This window comes from Neofelis nebulosa, chromosome 3 (genome assembly GCF_028018385.1).
Source record: "Neofelis nebulosa isolate mNeoNeb1 chromosome 3, mNeoNeb1.pri, whole genome shotgun sequence".
Taxonomy (NCBI): Eukaryota; Metazoa; Chordata; class Mammalia; order Carnivora; family Felidae; genus Neofelis; species Neofelis nebulosa.
In genome coordinates, this window is record NC_080784.1 from 200,281,524 (window position 1) to 200,303,333 (window position 21,810).

At 41.6% G+C, this 21,810-nt stretch overlaps 1 long non-coding RNA gene across 1 annotated transcript; it reads left to right on the plus strand.

Moving 5' to 3' along the window:
• The first annotated feature begins 521 nt into the window (after positions 1 to 521).
• LOC131507827 (uncharacterized) lies at positions 522 to 17,549 on the plus strand. The gene is made up of 2 exons (XR_009259737.1): positions 522 to 3,036; positions 15,929 to 17,549. It is a non-coding gene; the product is annotated as an uncharacterized LOC131507827 (long non-coding RNA).
• The last annotated feature ends 4,261 nt before the right edge of the window (positions 17,550 to 21,810 follow it).

The following is a 21,810-nucleotide window of genomic DNA, read 5'->3' on the forward strand; positions in this document are numbered from 1 at the left end:
ATGAAAGTAAAAGATGTCCTCACAAGAGGAGAGGTGGAGGGAGTGTGTCCACAGCCATTATAAGCTGCACCTGACCAGGAAGAATTTCAGAAAATATACTTTACAAACTTAGAATTTTGTGTGGGAAGTCTATTTGTGGGGGTCATATCAATAATAGAGTACAGATAAAGTGTCACCAGAGGTGTGAGTGTGCAACCACATAAAAATGTACAGTAAAACATATGGTGTATCCCTAGTGCTAATTTCTTGCTATAGGAAAGCTGAAGTCCGTGTGAAGTCCTCAAACAATCTAAGATGGGGAGAAAAGGAGACCACTTTGAAGTCACATTGGAGTAATGTTCTGAAAATTGTTGTAATGGAAGTTAATCACAGATGTACTTTTCTAAACTAGAGTATCACCTCTACTTGATGACACACATCAGGTAATGTACACAGTTAAATACTGAGAGCCTACCTGTGGACCGATGGATTATCTAGGACCAGCTGATATCATCTTGCTTACCTATGCCAAGAGAATTTACTTTCTATCCTGAGTGCTTCAAAATATAATCAATCTCCATAGAACCAAGGAACAGATTCTGAAGGTCTGAGGTCATAATCCTTATACAGGAGAGTCTCAGAATAGGCAGAGCATACTGATGTACTGAGCCAACAAAGTCAGCAGGGAGAACAGTCTTCAAGTTGACCCTGGGGTCCTCTGTAAATGAAGTCAGGGGAATACAGGATCCTCCTTGAGTTAGCTACCTCCAGTCTTCTCCTGGATCAGGGAGCACAGGACATATTAACTCAAAGAGGCCAAAGCAGAAATCCACCTGGGGAACAAACCATCACTGATCTCTGTCATCAGATCTAAGGTAGATGCACATATCCCTCATTTTTCACTTCAGTGGAAGACTGAAGATTATTGTTCTTATGTAAAGAAAGGAATTGGTGTCTTTACAAGTATTTAAAGAAATCCTGTCTTCTACAAAAAGGCAATTTATTCTCTCCTCACCTGTATTACATTCTTGCAAAATGGGAAGAAGGGGAGTGCCAGGAGGTCTCTGACCAAAGAAGAAGTATAACAACAAACTACCCACCAGGATCTAAAAGCATAAATTTCTCCATATGCTATCCCTTGGAGTCCCCTAATGAGACAACAGTGATGTCATCTGGGAACTTTCAACAAAGAACAGAGAGAAAATAGTTAAGAGCAGCTACATTAGCACAAGAAAAAAAGTCATCAGTAGTGCTAACTTGCCATCCTATGAGTGGTTGAGGTCCCAATGAAGAGCTCCTTCAACAACCTAGGGAAAACTCCAGTCTCTTGAGGTTTTACTTTGAGAAGGGCTATAGCAGAATGTAACACCCCCCCCCAAGTGGCACACCTAATTATCTGGTGTCCAACAGCCAATGGCACGTGCCAGCAAATAGAGGTTATATTATGATGCTACTAAAACCAGTAACCAAAGGGATAATGGCACTAGTAAGTACAGCTGCAACATTTCACCCAAACTTTTGTTTGCTTTTAAATATTCCTGACTCTCCTTGGGCAGAATTTGAGGCCTGCTCTCCCATCTCATTGGCTGCCTTGAACAAATACTTCTCTTGCTGCCCACTCCAGTGATTGTCAGCCTAGCGTGCAGCAGAGCCATAGCTAGTTTCAGTTACACTACCTATGGGCCCATGGGATTGAACAGGCCAGAAGAACATCCTTTTATTGTTCAGAACAGACCTTAAGCACATCAATCTCCTGATGCCCACTGACAAGAAGATCAAGACCAGCATTGTTAAGTCTAACAGGTCTCCTCACAATGAACTCCCCCAATTAAGATGATCGAGGCTTTTTGGGGAGAACCACTTTACAACTCCTGACTCTTTCCATCTTTAAGTGATGTACAATCTGTTGTGTGCCCCTTACAGCTGGGTTTTCCCTGTAACAACTAACAGACCTTTTTATCAGGTACTGAACATCAGTCACCGGGGTGTGAGCATCTTAAGGACCCCACCCCCCAGGGCTGTGTGTTAGGGACATGAGGGCAATGGGAACAAGCTTCTGTTCCCACATCTTCATGAAGGACCCAAAGCTTTTCACAACCACCTCAGCTTTGGACAGACACTGAAACTGGAGTTCTCATCTTGACAGACTTCAGGAAGAAACATGGATGTGGTTACAACCTTCTAGTTAATTTTGACTTTAAGACTTTCTTCTAGCTATACAAGAAAGGACTAACTTGACATCCTGAATATGACACAACATCAAGGTAACCAGTCACTAGCAGGACCAAGGAACAAGAGATAAGTGATGACCAAGATGAAATAGAGTGAAAGTAGTCGAATGTGCTCCCACCATCCTTAAATAAATAATGAGTGTCCATCAAAGACTATATGCAAAAGAAAGCTGAAGCACCTTACTTTGAGCCAACATGTACTCCATTCGTTGGAGCTAGGACACGCCAAACTTCATAGCAACAGCCTATCATTGAAGATGCAGAACCAGCTCTGTTCTCTAAGGAAGAATGAAAAGTTTGGAATATACACAAGGAAGCAATTATAAGCTCTGAAGTCGGTTTCCATAGGAACAAGACAATGTGAATTTTCCCCTTGGCAAAACTATCAAGGCTGAATTGATCTGGCCCCCTCCTTCGGGATGGTCATGACAGAGAACCCCAGACTCAAAATGAGTCTATCCCTGAGGACCAAATAGACCCTCAGTCCACTGGGTGAGTTCTCACCCACTTTTCTACCAGAATAAGATATAGGAGTCCTCAGAGCCCACAGCCTGCCCAGTGAGGTCCTGGCTTCACAGATGCTCGCTGATCAGCAGAGCTGCCAGGACAAACCAAACCCTTTACGCTGACAACACCAAGATTTTGGAACAGGGGAAAGCCCTAGAACTGTTCATTTCCTTATTATAGCATCCCTCAGGACTTCTGGACCAAGCTTCATAGGAAAATATTTCCAGGAATAATCCAGAAATGAACTAGAGCCCAGAAGGCATGACCAGCAGCAATCTTTCCTGTGAAGAACAGGCCTCCCATCAGTTTGGGGTAAAAGGTCAGTTATTCCCAGAAGTGTGACACTGTGTGACTATGATGGTTGCAGAATTCTGTTCGTGTCTCCCAGATGAGTCCTGGATGCTCAGAGGAGGTACAAAGTTGCCCATGAATACTGTCCCCCACACCTCTCTAGAAATTTATATTGCTATTGATCATACCAAAGGCATTCAGAAGAACCACAGGTGGCATCCATGTCCAATTTTCTAGTATTTAGGTCTCTGGTTCCTCCCAGGGAAAGTGAACGAACAGCCCCTAAAACCACATCATCTGAGAATACCCAGGCACTGTACCTTTTTAATTTTTTTTAATGTTTTTTAGAACCTGTACCAGAAACAGGGAGTCTTGTCTAAAACAAAGCCCGAGCATTACATTTTTTCATCTTCTGACATCAATCCCGGAAACAGGCTTTCCTGAGAAGTATCATAAAACAAACCCAGAAAGGTGGTCAGATCTTCCAGGTTTTAGGAACAGTAGCTTCCTCGACAGAACCAATGACTCATGCTTCCTAGAGTCTGAAACCTAGCAGGGTAACATTGACGGCTTGAAAGGGATTCCTAATTCCAGGCCATGTCTTCAGATAGAGTCCTAGATGCCCAGAGCAGAAAGTACTGCTGTTGACCAAGAGGAGCACTGTCCTCAGCCTGAAACAATTATGTTGCTGGTGGTGTCAAACGCTCACCTTAACGGGCATCTGGCTGCAACCTTCCCACATTCAAACTGCACTTCCTATTGTACTTTCCAGCAGGCACACCTTAATGACACTTCACCAGTCTAAGAACATCCATCAGCTTAGCACATAGATTTACATCAAACCCAAGGTCAACACTCTGTGGACATTCCCTATGTAAGTGAGCTAAAATCTCTTTTAGAGCATCAGGAAAATAAAAAGCCTCACTGGACCATCTCAAATTCTTTTCAATGAAGATGATGCACAAGGTCATTTAAACAAAGTGTCAGAGGAGGTAAAGGGATTCCTGGACTGTGGCCATTAGGCCCTTAGACTCCTGGCAGGATGGGGATCATATACTCCCCAAAGACCTACGTGGGAGAAACCAAAGCAAAATAGCCTGAAGTCTTCTCCTTGGCCAGTGTCTAATACAAACTTATACTTCAGGTGAGACTCTGCATGGCACATAGCTAGCTTCCTTCTGATTCAGTCCTAGGAGTTCTAATGAGAGGTCAGCCTCCCAGGTCAGGTTTCACCAGAATTCAGGTGGTTGAAGATGATGAAATGTGGGAGAACAAGACTTAAACCCTTCCCTACACAAAAAGAGCTTAAACCACACACAAATGAGAATTCAACAGGTCTTGAAGCTCAGATGACAAACGTATCACTAAGTGATGACTTCACATGGTCTTCCCGTCTAAACCATTATTAATATAGTGAAGCTGGTACTAATAAAACGCATTTATGTATTGAAATATTCACACAGGATCCTAAAACTAACATTCTATTCCAACATAGCAAAGATATTGCAGAATTCTTCTATTTTTCCTTGATATGTCCTATCATTTTCATGATCACTTAAAGAAATATTGAAAGACACATCTCTCAAAATATTATCTCAGTTTAAAGGAGACTTTGTTAGGACTGAAACTTGAGAATCACAGGAAAAGACAAAAATCCCCTATGCCTGTGTGAGTAAAACCTTGAGCCTGTTCTCCAGAATGCGGCTATTCTCAGGCTACCTTTGAGCCCCATTCCACTCCATCTGTGTGGCTGGCATCAGAAGACCATACACCTTGGGGCACATGAAAACAAGGGCTCTGGAGAGAATATAGACGTACCCACTAACTTTTCCATGATCTAGAGGTTACAGAGGATCTTTCCACCTCCAGACCAATCTTCTTTCAATTGTGGGTCAGGGCCATGAATGGAGGAATAGCTATTTGCCAAGAGGGCCTAGACCATTGAACACCTCTTAAAAAATGAAAGAGCAAGAAAGCTCAAACATTCCTCTCCCTTTTGATCTGCCATTCCTAGAGGAGATCACTCTTGGCTTCAGTCAATAAGGAGGACAATAGAGAATAGAGGCGACCTCCCATAAAGGAGCACGATCCTTAAGTTCAGACATCATTTCTGCTGCTACTCTATAGCACAGCATGAAGAGACTGGACTCAAACTAAGTGCAACAGAGCAAAGGTCTTAATTCAAATAGACCCACAAGGAACTAAGAACCTACTAAGCAGAGGACTATCACTGATATCCTCAACCTTCACTCTCACCTGCAGTCTTCTGGATCACGTAGCACAGAGCACATTAGCCAAAGCAGAAATCAAAGAGCAACACACACACACACACACACACACACACACACACACACCCCTTTCCTTCTTACAGACTTCCTAATGCTTGGATGCCTTACTCAAAGCTAGTCTACAGTGGTTTGGGAGTAAGGGATGTAATGCTCATTTCTGCTTCAGTTGGGGGATTTCTGTGAATGACTATGTAAAGACAGTATTGTGAAGAAAACAACCTGCTACAGAGAGACTATATTCTAGTCCACTTTAAAATGATCCCAATTAGAGGAGGAGGATCATCAGAAGCCATCCCTGGCCAAAGAATTCTGGAAACCATTTCTATGACTACCAACCTAGATCTCGACACAAAATTCTCCACAACTTACCTAGTGCAGGTTCTCCATGAGACAGGGGTAATGACACCAATGTTCTTCAGAGCAGAAGATCAGGTAGAGTGCAATCATAGGTAAGAGATGCATAAAGATGAAAATGACAAGCAAAAATGTGGTTATCACTAGTTTAAATCTGTTACTGCGTGAGTGGTGGAGGAAGGGATGAGGTTCTCCTTGAACAATACAAGACGATAGGGAGAAATAGGAAACTAATCCGGTAGGAGGATACTTTGAGAACAGTTGTAGTGGAAATTAACTACATCGTATGTGATTTCCAGATAAGAGTGACCTCCACCTAATGCCATGTACAAGGTTTAAATCCTGAGATCCCATATGTGGGCCCATAGGATTCACTGGGACAAGTTGATATCGTGTTACTGTTTTATACAGAAACTAGTCTCCTGGGTACCCAGGTTTGAGGTGCTCAGTGACTAAAAACCATTTAGTCCTGTTCTCTCAGCAGTTGACAGGCAGAAGCTCCCACACTCAACAGGTCTTTGATGAGGACTAGGTGCTCTGGAGATTACTCAAACAAGTTCCTGTAACTTATACACAGAAAATGTGAGACAGGGTCTTCTAAACAGATTTTCCCCAATAACTGAAAGCCCTCCTCATAGTCCTGTTGAATATCATTTGTGAGAGCTAAAGTGTTTCACGGATTCTCCCAGGGATATAGGTTAGTGATAACCTGTAGATACTGAGACTGAGTTTTCTGCTTCATCTTCCTGCTGAAGGACCTACAACCTTTTGCAGTCTTGTCAGTTTTGGGCAGACAGGATTTCTTCCACTCACAAATATACATCACCAAGCAAGTGTAGGTATTTACAACCTTCCAGTTAATTTTGACTCTAGGCTTTCTATACCCTACATAACAGAACTAATTTTCCATCCTGAATGTAACATCAAGGTCCAGTGGTCACCAGGAATAGGATCAAGGAACAAGAGACAAATGACAACAAATGAATAGCTATGTGAAAGTACTCTAAACAAACTTGATTCTTTGTCTGGGAAACCATTTCTCCTTTTATCCTGAATGACAGCCTTGCTGGATGGATTATTCTGGCTGCAGACTTTTCCCCATTCAGCACATTGAATATATCATGGCACTCCCTTCTGGCTTGCCAACTTTGTGGAGAAGTTTGCTAGCCTTATGAGTCTTCCCTTGTAAGTTAGGGACTTCTCCTTTGTCTTGCTTTTAGGATTTTTTTCTTTACTACTTATTTTGCAAATTTAATTACAATAGGTCTTGGTGTTTGGCTTGCTTTTGGGGATTTTGATGGGAATTCTCTGTCTCCTGGATTTGGAGGATTGTTTCCTTCCCCAGGTTAGTGAAGTTTCAACTACTATTTCCTCAAATAAACCTTCTGTCCCTTTTTCTCTTCTGGAACTCTGTCCCTTTATCTCTTCTTCTGGAACCTCCTATGATATGAATGCTATCTTTAATGGAGTTCTTGAGCTCTCTAACTATTTTCATGATCCATTATTCTTTTGTTCAGCTTATTTTCCATAATTTTATCTTCTATGTCACTTATTCCTCTGCTTTTTCCATCCTGCTAGTAATGACATCCAGTTGGTTTCAAATCTTATTGCATTTTTTATTTCCTCATGTTTACTCTTTTCTCTACAGTGAGGGTCTCTCAGGTTTTATATGCTTTTCTCAAGCCCAGAGAGTGTCCTTAGGGTGGTTGCTTTAAATTCTCTATCGGGCATTTTATGGATATCTGTTTCAATTAGATTCCTGGCCATGAACTTAGGTTATTTTGGGACAATCCTCCATCTTGGCATTTTGTCTACCTCCATTCTTGAATGTGTAATGTTTAGCTGCATTAACAAAGACAATATGCAAAACTGAAGTGCCTTGCTAGGAATCAAGGGCTCCATTAGGTGGAACTATAACATGCCAAGATTTTTGATCACAAAAGTCCACCATTTAAGGTTCAAACTTCTAGCTCTGTTCTCTAAGGCATGAGGAAGAATTACAAGTACATACCAGGAGGCAATTACAAGCTCAGAAATATGTTTCCAAAGAGTTCATAAGCAACTTGAACTCCCTCAGCAAAATTACCTAGACTAAATTGATCTGGTTCCATATATAGGGGGGAATCATGACACAGGACACTTTAGAAGTAGTCTCATCCCTGAGGACCAAGTAGACTAAAGTCCAGTGGTTGAATGCTCACCAACTTTACTAAAGCCAGAGGAATTAAGATGCAGGAGTCTTCAGACTCAGACATCCAGTGAGGTCCCTGCTTTGCACAAGCTGGTTGGGCAGCAGGGATGCCAAGAGAAGCAAACTATCTGCCCTGCACACTAGCAAAACAAGTTCTTTGTGAAAAACAGCCTCTTATGAAAATTACAGCTCTAGTATTATCTTCCTCTTATTACAGCCATACTCTCAGCCATTCTCCACAGAAAATCATTGCCAAGACTAAACTAGAAATGGCTAATGCCCAGATGGCATGACCAACAGCTTCCTCTCCCACCCAGAAAGTCTCTCCTCAATCAGATTTTTGGGCCAAAAGTCGAGTAATTCCCATCATTGTGACCCTGTGGGACTTTAGTGGTTCCCTAATTTCTATCCATGTCTCACAGATGCACCTTGTCTTCCCAGAAAAGCAATAATGATGCCAATGATGAGCACTGTACCACTTCTGCCTTCTACATTCATATGCTATTGGTGCCAAAGAAATTCAGAGAACAGCAACAGAGGGCATCCAGCTCCAAACTTCTAGCCTTTAGGTCTTTGCTTATCTTGGAGAAGTTCCAATAAACAGTATCTGAGATTTCATTTTCAGAGGACACTCAGGTACCACAGAGTTTCACATTTAACCCAAGTGGACATCACCTCAGCCGAATACCAAAAAGTAGTAGTATTTATCAATAGAACCTTTCTGCCAAGATATATGCTCAGGTAGGGGCCACCACAAGCACTCACAGCACAAGGTAGCAAGTACCTAAAGGGCATCAGTTTAAGAGAACTTAACCTATTCTCCATGAAGAGGTTAAAAACAAGAAATTGAGATAGAGCCACAATCCTCAAAGCAGCAGATATTAGCCAGAGAATATGAAGTCATAAAGCAGATGGAAATATTTAGTCAATGGGGCACCTGGGTAGTTCAGTCGGTTAAGCATCCAACTTCTGCTCAGGTCATGATCTCACCACTTTTGAGTTAAAGCCCTGCATCGGGCTCTGTGCTAACACCTCAGAGCCTGGAGTCTGCTTCAGATTCTGTGCCTCTCTGCCCCTCCTCTGCTCACACTGTCTCAAAAATAAATAAAAATTTGTAAAAAATTTGTAAAAAAAAAATAAATATTCAGCCAATACCCTATAGAAAGACATGGATAAATGACAGAATAAGTGTGGCTGAAGATCATTTGAAGGAACTCTGTTCAAAGCATCAGGAAAAGTAAAGGCTAAAATGTACAAGACAGTGTTTTCACTTCAATCACTAGACACCTGTCAGGACATACCCAGAGTATAAGGTAGAGGACAGTATACATTTTCAGGCATTTGAAATTAGTGTCCCATCCATGGAAGACAGTTCATCTATGGCTCCTGTTGTACTGAGACAAGTTATCTGAATTCTGAAGAACTTTAAGTACAAGTCACAGGAGGTTACTTCTCTATATCCTATGTCTAGAAAATAATCTATTTCTATCACAAGATATCATTGTTATACAAGGAAATAGGTTTTTATTTTGATTTAGATGGACAGAGTTTAAAACAATAGCACATTCAAAATAGTTAGCTTTGTGAGAACTAAAAAAGAGACCTGGAAAATCCAGTGTTGAATTCCTGATTTTAGGCAAACTTGATTGATGCCAAATCACTCAGAATCAGGAAAACCTGTATGGAACTGAACAAAGATACATAGATCAGTAGAACAGAGCCAAGAAACACACCCAAAATTATATGGTCAGTCTATGACAAAGAAGGCAAGAATATACAATAAGGGAAAGACCATCTATTCAATAAAAGGAACCCTTGTACACAGTTGGTGGGAATGCAAACTGGTGCAGCCACTCTGGAAAACAGTATGGAGATCTCCCAAGAAGTTAAGTAGAACTATCCTACAATCCAGCAATTGCAATAGTAGGTATTTACCCAAAGAAAATGAAAACATTAACTCAAAAGATATATGCACCCTTATGTTTACTGCAGCATTATTTACAATAGCTAAGGTATGGAAGCAACCTACGTGTCCATCCATAGATTGATAAACAGGTGGTATATATATGTATATACACCCATATATGCACACACAATGGAATATTCGTCATAAAAAAGAATGAAATCTTGTCATTTGCAACATAGATAGAACTAGAGAGTATAATGCTAAGTGAAGTCAGAGAAAGACAAATACCATAGGATTTCACTATGTGGAATTTAACAAATGAACAAACAGTGGAAAAAAGATACCAAAAAGCCCAGACTTTTAAATACACAGTACAAAGTTGTGGTTGCAAGAAGGGATGTAAGTGGACAAAAATAAAGGGGATTTAGAATACACTTGTCTGGGCATCTGGGTGGTTCAGTCGATTAAGCATCTGACTTAGGCTCAGGTCACGATCTCACAGTTTGTGGGTTTGAGCCCTGCTTTGGGCTCTGTGCTGACAGCTCAGACTGGAGCCCACTTCCAAATCTGTGTCTCACCTCTCTCTCTGCCCCTCCCCCGCTCACACTCTCTCCCCTTCAAAAACAACAACAAAAAAAAGAAAAACTTAAAAAGAACACACTGGTCTTGAACACTAAGAAACAGATTTTGGGGGAACCTCCATGTTGTATACCTGAGCTAATACAACACTGTTAACTTTATACTTCAATAAATGGTGCTGGAAAAACTAGACAGCTACATGTAAATGAATAAAACTGGACCACTTTTTAATGTAATATACAAAAATAAACTCAAAATGGATGGCACTTGTGATGAGCACTGGGTGATGTGTGCAAGTGATGAATCACTGAATTCTACTTCTGAAACCAATATTGCACTGTGTATTAGCCAGCTAAAATATAAAAGTTTAAAACATGGATTAAAGACCTAAATGTGAGACCTGAAACCACAGAAATTCTAGAAGAGAACACAGGCAGGGATTTCTCAGACATGGGCTGTTGCAACATTTTTCTGGATAGGTCTCCTCAGGCAAGGGAAACACAAGCAAGAAATTAAACTACTGGGACCATACAAAAAAAAAAAAAAAAAAAAAAAAAAAAAAAGGGGCGCCTGGGTGGCGCAGTCGGTTAAGCATCCGACTTCAGCCAGGTCACGATCTCGCGGTCCGTGAGTTCGAGCCCCGCGTCAGGCTCTGGGCTGATGGCTCAGAGCCTGGAGCCTGTTTCCGATTCTGTGTCTCCCTCTCTCTCTGCCCCTCCCCCGTTCATGCTATGTCTCTCTCTGTCCCAAAAATAAATAAAAAACGTTGAAAAAAAAAATTTTTTTTTAAAAATAAAAAAAAATTAAAAAAAAAAGCTTTTGCAAAAAGAAACCATCAACAAAAAGACAACTTACTGAATGAAGGAGATATTTGCAAATATATGATAGAATATATTTGCAGATGAGATTTGATGAGGATTAGTATCAAAAATATATAAAGAACATGTACAACTCAAATGATCTAATAAGTGGGCAAAGGACCTGAACAGACATTTTTCTGAAGACACAGATAGCCAACAGAAACATGAAAAGATGCTTAACATCATTAATCATCAGGGAAATGTAAATCAAAACCACAGTGAGATATCACCATACACCTGTCAGAATGGCTAGGAAAAAGACAAATGTCCAGGATATGGAGAAAAAAACCCTCTTGACCTATGTTCTTGACAATGCAAATTGCTACTGCCACTGTGGAAAACAGTATGAAAGTTCCTCAAAAACTTAAATACTATATGATCCAATTAATTCCACTGTTGGGTATTTACCCAAATAACATGAAGACATTAATTTGAGAATATGCATCCCTGTCTATTGCAACATTACATATTATAGTCAATATATGAAAGTAACAAATGTCCACTGATAGACAAATACACGATGGATTACATAGCCATGATAAAGGATTAAGGAGTCCACTTGTGATGAGTACTGGGTGTTGTATCGAAGCATTGAATCACTATATTGTACACCTGTAATATCATGTTAGCTGGAATTTAAAAATTTAAGTTTTTAAAGAGAGATTGTGCAATTTGTAACAAGAATGGATGTAGTGGGTATTATGCTAAGTGAAATAAGTCAGACTGAGAAAGACAAATACCATGTAATTTCACTCATGTGAAATCTCAAAGTGAAAAAGCAGAATCAGACCTATAGAGAACTGATGGTTGCCAGAGGGGAGTAGTACAGGGATGGGCTAAATGGGTGAAGGGGAGGAGATATAGGCTTCCAGTTATGGAATGGAGTAAGTCATGGGAATAAATGGTACAGCATAAGGAACATAATGATATTATAATCATGATGTATGGGGAACAATTGGGAGCTACACTTGTGAACATAACCATGCATAAATTAGCCAAATCACTATGTTATATACCTGAAACTAAGGTCACATTGCATCAACTTTATTCAGAAAAAAAATTTTTAATCAAGAAAACCTGAGAACTAGCTTTTCTAAAACATACCATCAAGAAGGACCACAGGACTGGGCTTACCAATGGAATAACTTCTGATGGAAATCCCCCATTCTTAGAGAAGACAGTGCAAGGGGAACCTGCCTACTCACAAAAAAAATGAACAGCATTCTGTGGCCCTTAAAGAAGGCAGACACTGGCCACATGACTTGTCTGGAGGCCATGAGATGCACTGTTCCTTCCTCATAGGAGGACATCAGGCAACAAGTTTTCCTAACTGGATAAATCCTTCATCAACCAGCTCACTCCAACAAGGAGAGTCAGGTTCCATTAAGATGATATACATGTGATAAGACCTCCAGGCAACCATGTCTGGAGTCCAAATCAAGATCATCAGAACAGAGGGGGAAATGCCATCAGATACAGGATTTCCCAGTGAGTCAGCCCTGTACACAGCATAGACATTGCTGGACTTTAAACCTCAACCACCACCACCACCCTCAAAGGCAGTCCAACGTACAGAAGGTTGAAAAGGGAGGAGATCTGGATCCACAAGTTTCATAGATAAGAGAAAGATCACTTGAGTGACCCAGGTCCACCTTAAATCCTGCCCAGGTCACCAATATCCCTGGGGGTAAAATGAAAGGTCTCTCTCCAAGAACAGACATGTGGTAGGAAACTCCACCTGGACCATCTAAGTACTTTGGCTTAAAAATGGTCATTTATGGGCCCTAAGGAATAGGAGTTTCAGGAAGACATGGGTCAAAGAAGGACCTAGGCTTTGTCCAGCAAATAGGAACTAGGACAATGGGGAGAATGGGGCAAACACCACCCACAGCTGTGGGCAAATCAGAGCCAAATATGCTTGGCAGCTGCTTCCTCTATGGGCCATCACAGGGCCCAATCCCAGCACACAGCCTAGGCCTGCCAGAGACTGCAAACAGGAGAAGGAGTTTACATATACTTTTCCTTTCCCATACAATCTTAGTTTTAAAGGAGGGGAATGGGGTAGCATGACCAGACTAGGCTCACTAGAATTAATGGGAGCTAAGGTAAAACATCAGGAAAGAATGTTTATAAAATAAACAGCATCAATTGTTCGAATTCAAATCAGATCTAGACCTTTCTTAGAAAACAAAAGTTGTAGATCACATTTCACCCTAAATACAGAGGCATATAGCAGTGAAATGCAACAGTTGACATATTACCATATTTGCATGAATATGGAAATCTAAACTTGATCTCTATTATATGCTGAGAAATCAGAGTTGAATTCTTTTATAACATTTATCTTAGAATAATCCATGACTTGTAATGAAGATCTTAGATGAGGTGTATTTAGCTTTATATCCTTAAATATACAGTAAAACCTTGGACTGCAAGTAATTTGTTCTGAGTGTCCTGCAAGATGATCAAACATTTCTAACTTTAGCTTAATAAAATGAGCCATGTCTTTCAATAGGAGTAGTGATGCTGAACATCACACGACCATAAATGAGCCAATCGCTCTTCTGATTGTGGGTGATCACCTTCCATGCTCAGATGCTTGGTCTCAGACCACAGTGTTTGGCAGAAATCAGTGATTTTTTTTTTTTTTTTTTACAATGTTGAAAGGTGCCCACAACTGGCACTAGTTTGTCACTTCAAAGCACCTATGGACTGTCCTTTGCTTTCCCATTTCCCCTAAGCATTGCTTAGGGATGCTTTGCTTCATACTAGGTCAGGCTGTCTACAGATATAGACCCTTTCCTCTGCTGCCTCCTTGCCAGTTACATTAAGTACAGTATGTGACAAGTTTATTAATACTGTAGTCAACACCCGTGCAAGCATATACAATGGCCGCCATATAGAAAAAGATTCCACTGAGCCAACAGATAGCAGTGATTCCATTAGTGAAAGTTGTCCTACACAATAATCCTCTCTTGTCTCCCTCACACCAGCCACAAAGGTTTTCAAAAGTGTAGGAAGTGTAGGTTATTTTTCTTTTATTTTCTTCCTTGTATTACAGTGTTATAGTCATTTTTATAGGATTTTTTTGGATTGTGGAACAAGTCAGTTATTTCCTATGGAAAATTCACTTTGATATACAAGTGCTTTGGATTACAAGCTTGTTTCCAGAACGAATTATACTTGCAAGCCAAGATTTTACTGGTATTCCCATTTTCTTTTAACGTGGAAGAGAATGAATCCTAAAGACCAGTCATCTTTTGAATACAATGAGAATCTGTTGTTCATTTTTGGCATCTTAAGATACTTAATACAGGCAGGCACTGTGGGACACAGCTGAATGGGATCTAAGAGAATGTAAAGAGTATCTTCCCATAAGAGGGGGGAAAGCCCTGATCACTGGAAGATAGTATAGGGAACACCTTGCTGTAGTAAACACTGCACCAGTCCCTCCTTTGCCTAAAGGGAAATGCAGGAGGTTGGCATTCTACTAGAAGTGTTGGCTGGCCCAGTGCCACACCCTGACCATCTCCGTGCCCTTGTTTTCATGCAAAGCCACAATTCAGCAGTGCAAGGAAATGGATGGATGACACAAGGAGTAATTGCAAAGAACATAGTCAATAGAGTTACTGGTAAAATACCAGACTCTTGACCCCATTAGGGACAATTATGAGATGCATTCTACATAATGCCTCCTAAAGGTCCCAAATGGGGCTGAGCTCCAGTCACCTCTGTAGGTGACCAGTTTAATACTACCCACTTCGGTAGGTAACTCCCTTCAACTTCCCACAGGTTCACCTCTGGGTTTCCTGGGATCACTACAAATAAAATACTATCAAGTAGACCCATATCATCCCCCCAGAATGTTGACATCCTAATCCTCTGAGCCTGTAGACCTGTCAGGTTACACGACAAAAAGAATTTAAGCAGAAAGAATGAGGGTTGCTAATCAACGGACCTTAAATCAAGGAAATCATCCTGGATTATGCACATGGCCCAATGTAGTCACAAAAGCAAAAAGGTCTAAGGTTCAGACGCACAGGTCCAGAATTTGAAGCTAAAAGAGGCCACAGCCAAAGACTTCTGAAGGCTTCTGTAAGGTGCAGGGAGGAGAAACAGTCCTCTGATGCCACTAGAACAAATGTCACTTTGCCCACACTTTTTCTCTAAGAGACCCATTTCAGATTTTGTACTTCCAGAACTCTAAGATAAATTTGCCTTCACTTATGCCCCTAACCTGGTGGTCATTTGTTACACAAACACAGTAAGTTAATCTAGTACCTGTCCAAAATTCTTATTTCAGGATCTATGTTCAGGGGAATCCATGCTAACTCAAATTTATTTCAAACAATAGGCCTCCTAACTATTGTTTTCCTGACAGCACTGATGAAAAAATTAAGGCAATAAAAATAGCAACATAGCCTCCTAGCATCCCAACCTAGAAAGGAGTTTCATGGAGTTTAGTTCAAACATGCAGGCTTAAGTAACTTGACTCAAACTATTGAAATTTACTGTAAACATTTTACATGAAAAACTAAATACACAACTAAAAACCTTCCAAAATCTCTGGACCTGGGTTATTTCCTTATAAGATTCTATGACCAGTTCAGCTAGAAATGCATCCATTATATTCAAATTATTCCAGAGAAATTAGTCTTTTTCTATTCCCTAACAGGTACTCTTCCTAGGTAACCAAGTGAATTGCCTAAGACTACTAATCTCATTCTCAATTTCTCCCCCAGGGCAGCTAAGATGTACAAGAGGTCTTGTATTTCACAGTGGATGGTGAGGTCCCTACTTCGCAGGAGCAGTGGATCAACATGCTCTGACAAACAGCTTTGAGTCTTTCTCTAACCTCAAAGAAATCTCAGAGCACAAACGTGAAAGTCCTGGAATGCAAGACCAGCAGCTGTCAGCACAACACAGAAAGTAGTGCTAGCTCACATTTTACCCCATCGGCCTGGCAGGCCCAGGGTTCCAACACCAAGATGCTAAGGATTGACTCAGAATGCTACTCTTTGGAGCACTGGGCCTTCCTACCTAGAGAAGACACTGGTGTTGACCACCATCACCACTGTCCCCAGACTCCTGGAAGTTTCAGTGGCTCTAAAGGAATCAGAGATAAAGCAGGAGCTTCTACTCTGTGCTTCCTACATTCAAGCCTTCACCCCCTCTGGGTGAATTTCCAAGATGCAGCACCTACCTGTGACCTGAGAAACTGTTAGAGCAGATTCACATCTGTCACTTCAAGAAACAATCTGCTACTCACAAGGTGAGCTGTGATGAGGGCATGATCTGCTCATTAGTCTAAGGAATCACCTAAGGATTGAGGTCATGGACCAGACTTGCTTAAAAATGGCAAGGCAGTTCTTTGTCTAATCATAGAAGGATGATGGTTTCAGGTCTCTCCATGTACATCCACTTCCCCAGTCCTGATGGAATAGAAATTCATAGGATGGGTGGGGAGAGGAGGACAGTGCAGGAAGCCTGTGATGAGTAGACTTCAGCAGACTCTGAAACCAGGCTGCCGAGAAGTTTACCAGATCCGGGCTAAGAAATTACCCTGCATGTGTGCACCAACTTGAAAATGCTCGAACGAAATTCAAAGAAGCACTTCACGGCAGAGCTGCTCACTAGGAGATGGGCAGTGACTATGTCAGGATCCCACAGCATGCTCCATCAGCTATATGGCTCCAAGGATTTACCCACCCCTTAAGAGATTCCAACCTGTGTTGTCATGGGTTAATGAACAAAGGTGTTTTTAAGACCCATAGGACTGGTGTAACATTTCAATATAGCATAGTTTTGGAGCCAAAGTATCTTAACTCTGAAGGTAGAATTGCCTGCTCATTTTAAGAGACTACTGATCATTACAGCCTCCACAGAACCATCTAGAAATTATTCACATCAGAAACAGGAAGAGGTCTCAGGGAAGAATATTTTTTGATGGGGCAGATTTAAACCCTTCACCTTGAGTTGCCTGCTATTCTAGCAGGTGAAGCAAAACTCAGGAACCTTCTTTGACAGCCTCTGGTCTTCATGCAATTCTTCCCTGGGTGGTTTTATGTTCTGGTTCTCACAGGGCTATTGAGGGTGCAAGAGTGCTCTCACTGGTGCTGACCATCTGCTGCTTACCTATTATTTTTCTGCACAGAGCCCGTACTGCAGGCTAATAGAGGTAGGACCTGAAATCTACCTACAGCTCAATATCCTCCCTACAAGCTATGTGGAAACCCAAGCATTTCCCTATTCACTGTATGCAAGAAGAGGTCATTGGGCTTAGGGTAAAATGCAGTGAAAGAGGCTCAATCAAAGCTCTGTACTTTGGCAAAGCTCAGTTTTGTATAAACTGCTTATACATTGGAGGAGATTGGCAATTCTTAGGTCCATAAAAGAAGTTTTCAGTCCACCAGGGGAAACATCAACATTGGACTCAGAGCTAGAGTCTGATAGGGATATCAACACTGGACATATCACATGAGACTCCATGCTCAGCCCAGCATCACAGCCCCATATGCCATGCCCTCCAAAGGTCATCATCTTCTATGCACTGAGGTGTGAGATTCCTGGGAAGCCACACACAAACTGCTCTCATGCTGAGGCAGAGGAGTCTAGAAGACCAAGCTCAATGAGCTTATACTGCAGTGTGCAGACAAGGGCTGGGAGAGAATCTTCCCAGAGGACTTCTTCAGTCAGACCTGCAAGTCCCACATATTTCTGAGCAACAAGAGGGAAGACTGGAGTCTGAACTTAGGGGAAGTAGCATTTGAATAACCTTAGGTTGTCACCACCCTCAATGATTATTTAAGAGAAGCACAACAGTTAATGTGACAATGCTTCATTTTGAACCCTCACCTGCCCCTGTCAACAGGTCCCCAGTTAAGATAAAGGGTGGCTAAGGACCTTATAGCATTTTGGTAGTAGGTTCCCCTCCACAGCATTGGCAGGTGGTGAACACCTATATGCCCTGCTGTGCATGACCACTCACCTGACTCTCTGGGTTATAGAGAGCCTCATGAGAATAGATACAGGTGAAATATATGATAGGGATTAAGGAGTACACTTACAAGCACTGAGTAATGTATATAAATGTTGAGTCCCTATATTGTACACTTAAATTAATACAACCCTGTATGTTAACTATACTGGAATTAAGTTTTATAGAAAAAATCCTTGATCCAAGCTTAGTTATAAATCAGCGTTGACTTATCCTCAGTCTGGGCCTAGGAGTACAATTCGAGATCATTAACTATCTTGAGCACAAAAACAGGATAGAACTGGAATATCCAGTGTTAGTTTTCTGATCTAGTCACTCCTGAAGCATCCCTAACTGCTAAGATCAGAAAACCCTAAACAAAAACATCCTTTTCTGAAATAGAAGTTGTAAAAGTCATGATTGACTTTCAGATGGAGTAACTTCAATAACTCATCCAGAAAGCAGCACAATTTCTTTCACTAAAATTGGTCTGTGGCCCTTATCACTATCACATGGCATAGGACTCTTCTGGTAGCCAGTAGACTACACAAATTGTTCCTGAACCAGATGAAAATCAAGGCACAAGCATAGATAGCTTTACCTTCATTCAGTATCCTCAACCCACTCATGCTTTGAAACATCAGAGTTGGGGTTCCATAAGGAAGACATCTGTGTCAAGGCCTCAAAGCGACCAAGGCTGTGGCTCCACCGGAGATCAGCTCAAACAGGGAAGCCCTTCCTGATTGCTGGATGCCAGCATGACTAACTCAGACTCTGTCGCTGGGTTCTTGACTTTTACTCTTCACCACACCAAAGGAAGGACACTAAACGCCTAGAGTCAGCCACAGGTGTGGAAGTTGACTCTGATGACCCAAGCCCACAATATAAATATCATCCATGTTAATCAACATTCAGTGGGTCTTGTTTAAGGTAGATAGGTGGAATGAAAAAAAAAAAAAAAAAAAACACTTTTTAGACCATGAAAAGGTGAACCCATGCTTCCCCTCCCCCATGATCTCAGGTAGTCTGGGATGAAAAGAACTTTGGGGGAAAAAAGGAACAGGACTCTCCGGTAGAAAAAGAGGACCTAGGCTTGTCCAGCCAGGGCTCAGATGAACATCAGAACTCTGCCCTCATATATACACACCTCTGTGAGCACAAGTCCAAGCAAAATAGCTTTAGCAACATTAACCTTAGATGGTCACAACAGGATCTCAGCCAACCACACACCTGGGTTAGGCCCTGCCAAGGACTACAAGTGAAAGAGGCTCTGATCATGTTACTTCTTCCTCCTTGATTTAACAAATGGGCCCTTCAGTAGGAAGGGAGCACACCCCTAACCAGGTCTCACTAGAAGACAGGAGCTGGAGGTAGTAGAGAGGTGGAAGACTTCAACTCTTAACCACACACCAACACCCACACACCTATAAAATGCTTGAGATCCACCTTAGATAAAAGACTACGTATACATCTCTGAACAATGCACATTCATCATTTAGATTTAAACAGGAGGCTGGAGTCAAACAATCCTTAGAATCTAAGGAAAGTAAAGATATTCTCCCATTATCAGAATTACGAGTCATTGCTTTCTGAGAGGCATTGCTGGGAAGCAGAAATGGAGGCAAGGCTGAATGGGATGCTTAGCCTCAAGAGACTCTTTGTAGGCTAGAGGAAATGCCACCATGAGAAAAGGATGGATGTTGTGGAATCAGCTATGGAGTCATGTAGAGCCTTACTCCAGCAGGCACTGAGCCCATCCTTTCCCTGGAAGGAGAACCCAGCAAGTTAGGCATTCTTCTATAATGACTGGGCAGATGTGGCCAAGGCTAGGCATGTACCATGCCCCACTCTGCCCACTTGTTTTAGGTACAGCTGTTATGGGCAGTGACATGCCTGTTGCCTGCATCCCACCAGCAGCTCTTCAGTTTTGTTTTGTTTTTTAAGCCTTTGGTTCAACAAAATCTCAAGATTGCTCAGCCTTAGGCACAAAGTACATCCCTTTGAGCCAACCTTGGTAGGAGTGGCAAACGACTCATTACTGAGGCTACTACTGAGTAAGACTCAGTATGTAGCTCTGATCAGAGGAAGAGAAATTCAGAATCAACATGAAGAACCACTTTCCCTCCTCAAAAATCTCACCTCATCATGCTAAATAGCAACCTCAAACTCCTTGTGATGAAAACTGTCCAGGCTGAATAGATTGGACTCCTGAAACAGGAAGGACACAGGACACCCTAAACATATAATGGTCTTATCCCTGAGAACACAAAGGATGTATGGATCTACTGGTAACATCTCTGTATAAGTGTTCCTGGCTCACAATTTTGTCTCACTGTACTTAAGCCTAGATCAATGATACTATGGTGACTGGAATTGTTTCCTAACTCTGTTCCAGGTCTCTTGGACTCCATCTTCTCAGAGGAGGGGCTGAGACTGGCCATGTCAGGCACTACCCCCAAACTGAGGCAATCATATTTCTGCCCAAAGCAAGTTGTAGGGGACACCTAGTTCAACTTTCTGCATTCAGTCCTTTGCTTCCTCCGTATAAATTTAAGGTACCACCCTTAAGACATTATAGCCCCTTCAGGTCTGAAGGCAAATGTGTGGGAGCCCTGAGAAGGAGAATGCCCCAGGGTAACAGTCAATATTCCCCACAAAAATCAACATCTAGTAACAATGTCTGGGGTTAACCTGGAGTGCTACCCTCTTTTATAGTACAGCTCTGGTGAAAAACATCACCTTGACCATCCCAAGTATTCTGGAATGGAAAAAAAAAAAAAAAAAAAAACCCTTAATGAGACAAAGATAAGAATGTCAGATAGGCAGGTTGAAACACCAACCCAGGCTGTATCCAGTGGCGTCTCATGATGTGTGTCACACACACCCTACACACAGAGACCTGGGATTTTAAGTCAAAACAAAATAGCTTTGGGAGAATTTCCCCTTCCAATGTCAGCACAGTGGAAGAAGCACTTCCAGAATAGCAGGGAAATGATCTCCAAAAATCTATACCATAGCAGGGAGAACATGACCCCCAAAAAAATTTTTTTAGAAGTCACAACTTTTCGAGGACTCTGGAAATTAACCAGATGCTTGCAACAATCTAAAGAGTATTACGTACATTTTTTTCTTGAATTCTTAAGAACAGTGAGCTTTGTGGCATTTTAACTTGTCCTATTTCAATTATTCCAATTTTCTCCCCAGCTCTGCGGTAAACTTGAAAACTAGCACCTTACAACCATGGTAGCTGTGGAAAACAGCCTATCAGCTACTCCAGGGGGGAAATTGGATCTTCAGTGTTTTGGATCTTCATAAAAATTCCTGGCCCCAGAAACTAGGAACTATTTAAGATGTCTGGCACTTTCCAGTCCTATTCTTAAAAATGGTCTTTAGTTGACCTTAAAGTTGGCTCACTAGAAACAGCCCTATCCCCTCTGTGTTTGTCAAAAAAGAAAAGTCAACAGTAATTAACACACTTCTGAGGCCACATTACCAGATGGGGCAAACAAGATACTAATCAAAAACTTAGAAGACGAGCAGGAGATGCTCACAGGGGACTTTGAAATCCTCCAGCATACTTCTGGTACTTTAGAAGGCCACATACATATGCATGGCCTTGCACACCTTTAGGAAAGACCTGAGAAAGCC